General features: G+C 41.8%; 1 long non-coding RNA gene across 1 annotated transcript in view; it reads left to right on the top strand.

Annotated features, from left to right (window-relative positions):
* The first annotated feature begins 1,410 nt into the window (after nt 1–1,410).
* The window catches only part of LOC134474079 (uncharacterized), a 31,189-nt gene continuing 23,141 nt past the window's right edge, over nt 1,411–9,458 (top strand). Inside the window, exon 1 of the long non-coding RNA XR_010044682.1 lies at nt 1,411–1,525. This is a non-coding gene — a long non-coding RNA (uncharacterized LOC134474079). The remainder of the gene's footprint in view (nt 1,526–9,458) is intronic.

Genomic DNA, 9,458 nt, shown 5'->3' with positions numbered 1-9,458 from the left:
TGGAATTGCTGAAGTTTAGTTTTAAATTGTTATTAATTAATTAATTAATTAATCAATTTATTCAGTACTGGGGATCCAATTTATGACCGCACACTTGCTAGGCAAATGCTTGTGCCACTGAGCTAAATCCCTGGCCCAGAATTGCTTAAGTTTAGAACACACTACCCTCAGAGAGCACCTTGGCATTTGAGTCACAGCAGAAGTAGTGTCAGTCTCACCTAGTGGTGCTCCCTTGGCCCAGAAGCAGGTCACAGAGTCCAGAAGATCTTCCCTGAAGGAACTCATAAAACCCTCAACCCAGAGACAACTCTTTCTGCCTGGAGGAAAGGATGCTATTATCCCTGAAGTGTCAAGATGCAAAAGAGTCTAGAGAAACAGGCCTGTGACACTTGTCCTGTTTGCTACCACTGGAATGTGTACAGTTTATGCCTTTGGACTGTGTGGCATTGCACTCTTCATTCAAGCTCAGCATAAAAGCAAAATGTTTTGCAAGATGTTCATTTCCTTATGAAGCCTCCTGTGTTATCTAAAATGGGCAAAAAATGAGTTTTTTTCCTCCTTCAAAATCAAAAGCATTTAATGTTCAGTTGCCACAGGATTTTTGTCTATGGTGGTTCAATGTTGGTTGCCACTATAGGCTTATGATCCCCTTTCCTGTTTTTTAAACATTAAGTTTTATAAGCATCCTTTCTTATGATACATAAATTACATTTGACTTCATCTTGAGGTAAGAAATAGAAATAAAATATCCAAAATAATTTTGACTTTCCTTCTGATAGGAATTACCATTTGATTTTAACTATTGAATTTTAACTATTGAATTAACTATTGAATAAACTATTTTATCTTTGCTGATTTGATAATTTGGTTCTGGAATTAGAATCCCGTACAAACATCTTAAGGGACAATACACAGAAAAGCATTTTGACCAGCACCTACTCTCCAAGTCACCTGTGCAAAACCTTTCTTGGCTGGAGCATAGTCCTGTGTCTACTTGTTTAATCAAACCAGATATCATGTGTCTGCTAGAGCTTGCAGGAATTTAACACTGCAGTCTCAGTGCAAGTTTTATTTATGAATTGGTTGCCTAGTGAAATATGCCCAGGCATTTGAAATTAGTAATAATGAGTCGAATATATACATATTTTAAAAATACATCATTTGCTGTCTCTTCTTGTGGTTAAAGCAGAGCAGGAGAGCAGTAGTCTCCTCCAGCTGCCATGATCATCCCACACTTCCCTTACATTGCCCATCAAATATGTATAGATTTAATGATCTGGAAAGGGCTTGGGGAAGTTTTTAACAGTGCCGCCTGTTTATTAATAGGCCCCCTGTTATTGTGGTGTGATGGTGTCAGGATACTGCTGATGATACTGCAAGAGGCAATTAAGAGCTTCTTTATTCCAGATAAAAAGGAAGTAAGTGACTGATCAGCAACACAGAGGCAACTGAACACCCTGGCAAGTGTGCAGGGAAAGGAGAAAAGCAAGAGCTAAGAAGAGGTCAAAGGGTTGGAAGACACTCGGTGAGTTCTCTCTGCTATGTGGCATGACAAGGACTAACCTGAGTGGATGGGGAAAGAGGAAATAACGGGAAAGCGTAGAGTAAGAAAGAATTAAAAATGGAAAGGAATGGAAACCTTCAAAAGGCCTCTTAGCTCCCCTTGGCTAGGAAGACGTTCTGCTCATTTGATTATATTTATTTCAAGGTCACGGTCAGCTATTTGTATACTTGTAGGGTAGTTTTTGTGGAGGTGAAAAAATAAATTAGTATTTACCCCTTGCCCTAAGATAGAAAAAGTATCCTTATGGAAAAATGTACTCAAGGCTGGGGGAGGAGGCCCGTCATCTGTGAGGATGTCTGATAAGCATCTCTGAGGAGCCCATCCATGTGTGTGCATTTGGCTGAGAAGTTGAAGGAATGTGAAAGAAGAAAGCTACTGTCCTTACCATGCCAAGCTTTTTAGGAAAAGTGCCCAGCACCACACATTCACCCAGAACAGTGATGGTGAACCTTTTAGAGCTTTCAGTGATACAAACAGCCTGCTGTGGTGCATGTGCCATAGGTTCACCACCACTGCCCTAGAATATGATTTGAAATCAGTCACCCAGATGAAATTTCAGAGAGATAAGTAAGCGGGGGTCTAATGTTCATGGAGCAGTTTATTTTATTTTATTTTCTTAACTTAGCAGACATTAATTAAGTACCTATTATGATTCCAGAACTACACTATATGCTGGGAATAGAACAGAAAGTCTATATATTCTAGTAATGCTTTACTGGTTCCTTCCCCTACATAATCATCATTGTTGTGGACTGAACTGTGTACCTTCCAAATTTGTATGTTGAAAACTTTACTCCTACCAATCAGAATGTGACTTACTTGGAGACAGGGTCTTTACAAGGGTGACTGTGGTTAGTGATCTCTTTAGGGTGGTCCCTAACCCAGAGCCATGTATGTTCTCATGAGAAGAGGTGAAATTAAGATACAGACACACAAAGATGGAAGACCAAGTGAAGATGCAGGGAGACTATAGGGAATGCAAGCCAAGCAGAGAGGCTTCTGAAGAAATAAGCCTAATGTCAGACTTCTGCACACTGTAGCTGTGGGAATGTAGGGTTTCTGTGGTTGAAGCCATGCAGTCTGTTGTACCTTATTACTGGGGTCTCAGCACTCTTGAACAACCTGAAAAAGGAAGACTTTGACCCCACTTTAAGATAATTGTTATGGTTTATTCATTGTGTCAACTTGAGAAGTTTAGAAGTTTAACTGAGAGACTCAGCGGGGAGCCACAATCCTTACTTTGTAAATACCCTCATCCTGTACAAGAGGAGGTCCCACAGGTTTTGTGAGTGCTACACCACTGGGTCCTGATCTAGATCCTCAATCTCCCAAATGAGTGTACATCAAAGGCTTAAGTAAATGATGCAAGTGGTATGATTTTAGGGCTCCAGGAGGATCAAATTCTTTAGCTGAGTTTGAGATTCTGAGGGCCAAGACAGAAACTTCTCAGGGCCTCCCATATTTAGTAGGTCCACACAAACAGTGGGAAAACTGAGAAAAGTACAGGCAAAGAGCAGGACCTTGGGAATGACTTCAGTGACTTCTACAAATAGTAAATTATGCCAATTAAGGAGAACTGTAGTATCACTATGAAGAAATTTATGGTAGGGGTAAGGCTGCAGGAGTGAAATGCCTATAGCTGTGGTTTCTACCTACTTAATTGATGTTTGAGCCAGGTGTCCACAGCTGTGGCCTCATCTTGCCCTTTGAGGTATCACAGGCCACTACAGGCCTCAGCCAGGGCCAGTGATTCATAGAGGTTCACTTATGATGAATCAGCTCCTATCACCAAGCAAGAGGCCTAGGCTTAGGACAGACTCACTGATAAACACAGAAAACTAGTTAATTTTCAGTCCTGCTCAGAGCTGCATCATAGTGGTCTCCAACACTACACTTGTCCTGGGGAGGGAGGTTGCCTGTGTACAATATAAGGGAGGAAAAGAGGAAAAGCTCTGTCCACTTTTCTCTGGCTGCTGCCTTGAAGTGTTGCCCCTGTGCCATGCCACCCCGACTTGCAGCCAGCTGACTATAGACTGAAATCTTCAAAAACTGTAAGCTGAATAAACCTTTGCTTCCCTAATTTTGGGCATTAGGTATTTTGTCTCAGCAATGAGAGAAAAATAACCAAGATGGAATTTGGTACCAGGAGTGGGTCATTGCTGTTACTATACCTGACTATTTTGTTCGAGAGACTTTGGGAATGGCTTGTGAGAAGAATTTGGAAAGGTTTGGAGATGTTGCCTGAAGGAGTCATGCTGGAACATTTTAGCTGTTCTGTATGGGAGATTCTGGTTAGAGCTCAGGAGACCAGAAGTCTGATAGAAATCCTGCTGGTAAAGACCAGGCTAGGGAGCTTTCTGCTGGGAATAAGGACTGCATTGGCTGCTGGAGTCTAGATAATGCGTGTTATAGCCTGGCAGAAAGTTTGTCTGTATTTTGTTCATGTCCAGAGACTTTGCCTGAGACTAAGATTAAAGGTGGTGGACTGATTAATCTGGCAGAAGAAATTTCAAGGCAGTCAAATGTTAAAGCAGTGGCATGGCTATTGTTGTGGCTTTTTGCCAGCTTTATGTTTCAAATCAAGAGCAAAGAGCCCAGCAGTATGATTCAAAACATGAGTTTGCCCAGAAAATGGTGAACTATAAAGGCAGAGCTGAGATCATGATTGCTGAGAAAGAACAGAGAAATAAAAAAGATCACCTGGGGGCATCGTGGAAAGCAGCCTCAAAACTGCAAAAGCGAAAGACTTTACTTGGAGGAGAAAGCTACAGAGTGCGATGCTCTAGAATAGTATTGGCAGCCACCGAAGGTTCCAAAATGGCAGTGGCCACACCAGGTTCCAGAATGGAGCTAGCATAGAGAATTTGTTCCTTACAATCAGGTTCAGAGTGCTCAACAATCCAGGCACTCATTCTCTACAGCCAAGAGAGAAGAAAGTCTGGCTACTGCTCCAGCTGGCAGCAGACCTTGGTAGCATCAACACAGGGCTGGTTTTAAGTGCATGTAGAACACACAAGTTCTGAGGTTAAAAGAGGCTTACATTCCAATTTCAGAGGGCCTGGGAGGCCAGGGAGTGTGTCCCTGAGAGGTTGGTATATGAAGCTGTGAGTGAAACCAAAGGTGCAATGGAGAAACAGAAGTTTGGAAAAGCCAGGAGTGTGGTTCTTCTAAGGAAAGTTGCACAGATTGAGCAGAGTGAGCCTAAGAGAGAAGCTGTGGGAGCTATAGCACTGGAAGTGCTGTGGGGGTGGAGTCACCCAAGTCCTTTGGAGCTCACGATTTACCACAGATTGCTTCAGGTGCTGGATGTGCAGCTATAGGACTTAATGTTTGCCCTGCTGTATTTTGCACTTGCTTTGGTCTAAATCCTTTGTTTTCTCCCATTTGTAACTTTTGAAAGGGAAATGTTTTTCTTGTGCCATTGCGTGTTGGAAGTGTTTAGCACTGTTTTCATTTATAAGGGGACTTTCAGCTGTTTGCCTTACATATTAGAGACTTGGGACTTGAACTTTTCAGCAATGCTGGAACTGTTAGGACTTTGGCAACTCTTGCAAATGGATTAAAGACCTTTTGCATATGGAATGTTTATGAGTCTTTAGGGGTCCAAGGACAAAATGTTATGTTTCTAATACAAAATAATGCCGATAAGTTGGTGCTGGTTCTTAAAGATTGTTAAACCTGTGTTATAATGTTCAAGTTGTGATATTTTAAGAATAAATATGTCTTGTATCTGGACACTAATTTAAAGAAATGTGTCTTGATGCCAAGTTGACAAGGGTTGGATTGTTATGATTGATACATTGTGTCAACTTGAAATGTTTAGAAGTTTAACTGAGAGACTAAGTAGGGAGCCAGGATCCTTAATTTGTAAATATCCTCATCCTGTACAAGAAGAGGGCACAGGGATTTTGTGAGTGCTACCCCTTCCCTAGAGAGGAAAGGCCTATGTACAATATAATGGAGGAAAAGAGGTTTGCTCTGCTCGCTTTTCCTTGGCTGTGGCCTTGAAGTATTACACCAGTGCCATGCCACCTTGCCTTGAAGCCAACTGATTATAAACTGAAACCTCCAAAAACTTTAAGCTAAATAAACCTTTCCTTCCCTACTTTTGGACATCAACTGTTTTGTTTCTGCAACTAGAAAAAAGTACCCAAGATAATAGTGTAAATTCAGGGAGTTACATAAGTAATCCAGGTTCATAAACTAATGAGTAGCCAGATATACTGGTTGATACCTGTAATTCTGGCACTCTGGGAGAGGGAGGCAGGATGTTTCTGTGTTTCAGACCAATTTTGCAAGACTCAAAAAATTTAGAAAAGGCCTGGGAGATGGAGCTGAGTGCATAGGCCCTGAGTTCACCTCCAGTATCATAAACAAACAAACAAACAAAATGAAAAACCAAAATGAAATGAAACAAAACATGCCCAGAAAACTAGTGAGGAGTTTTCAGACACTGGATTTCAAAAATATTCATAGTTACTAAAAGCGTCAGAATTAAAGACATATGCATCAGAATTTGTAAAAGAAACTTTATACATTTTATATTGAACAGTAACTGTTATAAGTAAATGGCTCTTAAAGGCTAATGCAAGCATTTCAGGATTTTTAGAAATCCATGTGAGAATAAAGGATCTTCCTTACTTCTCCCTTACTCAGAGTATCCCCTTCAGATCTTATGCTCATACTTTTGGGCAAACACAAATTAAAACTCATTTCAAAGAGAATGAGGCAAAGATGACTAAAAACTCTGCAACATCCCAAGTCAGAAATGGACAGATGGACTAGGGTATCTCTTAAAGAGCTCTTTCACTGGAGGAGGAAAGTGTGGGAGGTGATTTGTTGTGGAGGAGTCTGTAGGGAAGAACCAGGACTGAATTCTTAGAAGGACAGATTCAGCCTGCAACAGAGTTACATCGTGACACACAGGGAGGCTTTGGGGAGGTCTTCATTTGTAGGACAATGTTTGTTTTATCACAAAGCATGAGTAGCTGGTTTAAAGCTAGGTATTGCTTTTATTCTAAATTTCCTAGCACTAGCTGACAGGCCCTACTTCTTATTGTTTTTCTGCCTCTTATTAATTCTGAACTCTGAAAAGTGAAGCACATCAATGGCTTGCCATAGGACAAACCTAACTCCCAAAAACGAGCGTGTGGCAGAAGCAGCTGACTGTCCCCGAGATGTTCACCTCCCAGCCCCACATGTGACTCCTGGGCAGGGGAGGTGGTGGCTGAGACACAGACATGCTGCTCACCTTCCTTCCTGATTCCCTGGTGTGATCTTGGCAGCCACAGGTTAAGACTGGCAGAACTTTCATTGACTGTAGCCCATGAACGACGGTGCAGAGCAGAACGCCACTTTCTCATTCTGCTACCAGCCAGGGACTCTGCAGGACACATCCTCAGACACAACTGATCATGTCCAAGTCCTTGACTTCCGGTGTTTACTCATCACAAGTCAGTACTGTGGTGGCTCACGCAGGCTCGGAGGAGGTGATGGCCTGTTGTGAGAGGGATGAGAGACTGTGCTGCCAGGAACGATGCAAAACTGAACAAACCCCAGAACAATAGCCAGATTTGATCCAGTGCCACTAAGAAGCTTGATGAGCAAAGTAGTAAGCAAGAGATGATAGTTTTAAGCCTTTTAATTAAGAATTCCAAACTTTGAACTTCAGTTCACAAGGGGAAATTTTTGATATTGACTTCAATTTCCTTGGCTTCAACCTGCGCGACTACTAATCTTGAGATTTCAATTCTCAGTGGAATGCTGATAATGGAAAGGGCTCTATATTAAAACTTTGGGAAATTCTGTTGTTGATATTTTATTATGAGAGGGCATTTAATTTGATTATAATACCATTATTTGGTCTCACTGCAGAATATATGAGATGCTGTAGTACTTGGCTTTCTAAAGTAAGTACTTGGTTTTTGTTTGCTTTTTGTTGTTGTTATGTTTTTTTAAGATAAGGTTTTACTACATAGTCCAGACTGGCCTTTAACTCACTCTCTGTCCCAGGCTGGGCTGGAACTCATGGTGACCTTCATGCCTCAGCTTCCTGGGTGCTGAGGTTACAGGCACGTGCTGCCACACCTGGCCCTGAAGAGGTACTGAAATAGCAAATGGAAGGGTTGGTTTCCATCAGTGCCTGCAGACTCACCTTAGAGCTGATTTAATCAATGCACAGTGTTGATCCGAATCAGAGTCTTTGTGGAGCCAAACCGTATTTCTCAGCAGGTCTCTTGGAGGAGCCATTGCTGGTGCTAGTGAGTGTCCCTGGAGAGGAAGGTCAAGACTGCTTCCCTCCCTCGGGACGATGGCCACAGACAGCCCTGTCTGATTATAGGACTCACACTGCGTCTAGTGGATGAGAGGAAGCTGGGAAATATAACTGGGAGCTGCTTTTCTGTGGCTCTTGGTCTCCAAATGGAGGATTTTCTATCAGTGCACTTGCAGCCCATTAGCTACTGTTAGAAAGGTGTCCACCTGGGAAGGATGAATGAATGTGCATGGCTCAGACCTGTCCTCCTCTCTCTTGGGAGAAGTTGGGAGATCATGTTCTTCTCTCTGCTCCTTATGCACAGGGGCTTCTGCCACTCACTGCCACAACTTGGTCTTATTTCTGATCCAAGTCACATCTTCCAACTTACTTTCAATTGGTATTCAAGGTATTTTGATCTTTCTCCCGCCTTGCCAAATTATTCAATTTGTGGGACCAGGCAGGGAAGAGGGATTCTATTCTTGGAATTCTTTGGAGACTCCAGTGGCTATCTATCAGTGAGGTTCCCTGTAAAGTTGCTGTTTTTGTGATATGAGTATCAATCATTGTCCCGTTCAGGCATATGGCTTTTCTGTTGAGTCAAGATATTTTAAAGTACAAAATCCTTGTGATTTTAATAATTTTCTCTTTAATATTAATGATAGCCAGAAAATATTGATTTTATGTACAATCAGAAATCTGCCTTTATCAAGGTCAAGGCAGGAATATGGCTTTAGAGCCCCAACAGGTAAAAAGAAACAAAAATAAACTGTGGAAAAATTGTAATGGAAAACTTGTGCATGCTAGACACTGCTAGGGGCTCTGTATAATTAATTCGTTTACTTTTCGTAACAAACCTACGATACAGGAAAGTTTTTATGAGCTTTTCATAGATGAGGAATTATGGCTAGTTCATGATGGAGCTGAGATGCAGCCCCAGGTAGGCTGCCTCCAGAATGGATGCTCTCAAGTGTTCTCTACTCCGCTGCTGACAATCAAATGATAGCAATGGAGCAAGGGTACAGATAGCCACCCTAGGTCTGTGTTTTCTGTGTGACAGTGCTATTGGTTTTTATTGTGAATACTACATATCAAATTCTGTAATTCAGTCTCCCTCTTGTTTCTCCCTCCCTCTCTTTTGGTAATCTTGTTTTGCTGAACTTTGTCTTAGTCCACTTGGACTGCTACAAAAATGCCAAAACCGGCTAGGTTGTACACCACGAAGCATTACTTCTAATAGCTTTGGAGGATGGTGAACCTCCCATTTTGGAGGCTGGTGTTGAGGCAGGTCTGGTGTTTGTTAGAGGGCCGCCTCCCGGCTCGTAGGCAGCGTCTTCCTTTTTCACATGCCGAGTCAGTTACTCCATGATCTTTCAAAGGGTGAGTCTTTCTGAGATCTAAGGTCTCTTTCATATAGGCTTTCTCTGGTTTGATTTGCTAACACCCTTAGTTAAAATGCGGTTATTCATTTTGTGGAAATCAAAACTACTGCCACTAGGATCAATTTTTAATTATTTAAAAACTAGTTTGGGCTACACTTTTAAAGGTTATCCAGAAGACTCATATTTGAGAATACTTGAATTTATAGCTATGCATTTGGCTGCTTTATCTGTGAGGACTGGAGCAGATCTCTGCCTCATA

The sequence above is a fragment of the Cavia porcellus genome, unplaced genomic scaffold, assembly GCF_034190915.1.
Source record: "Cavia porcellus strain 051 isolate PalLab524CR breed Dunkin Hartley unplaced genomic scaffold, mCavPor4.1 scaffold_30, whole genome shotgun sequence".
Classification (NCBI taxonomy): Eukaryota; Metazoa; Chordata; class Mammalia; order Rodentia; family Caviidae; genus Cavia; species Cavia porcellus.
The sequence above is the reverse complement of the archived record's forward strand: the minus strand, read 5'-3'. Positions and strand labels throughout refer to the sequence as shown.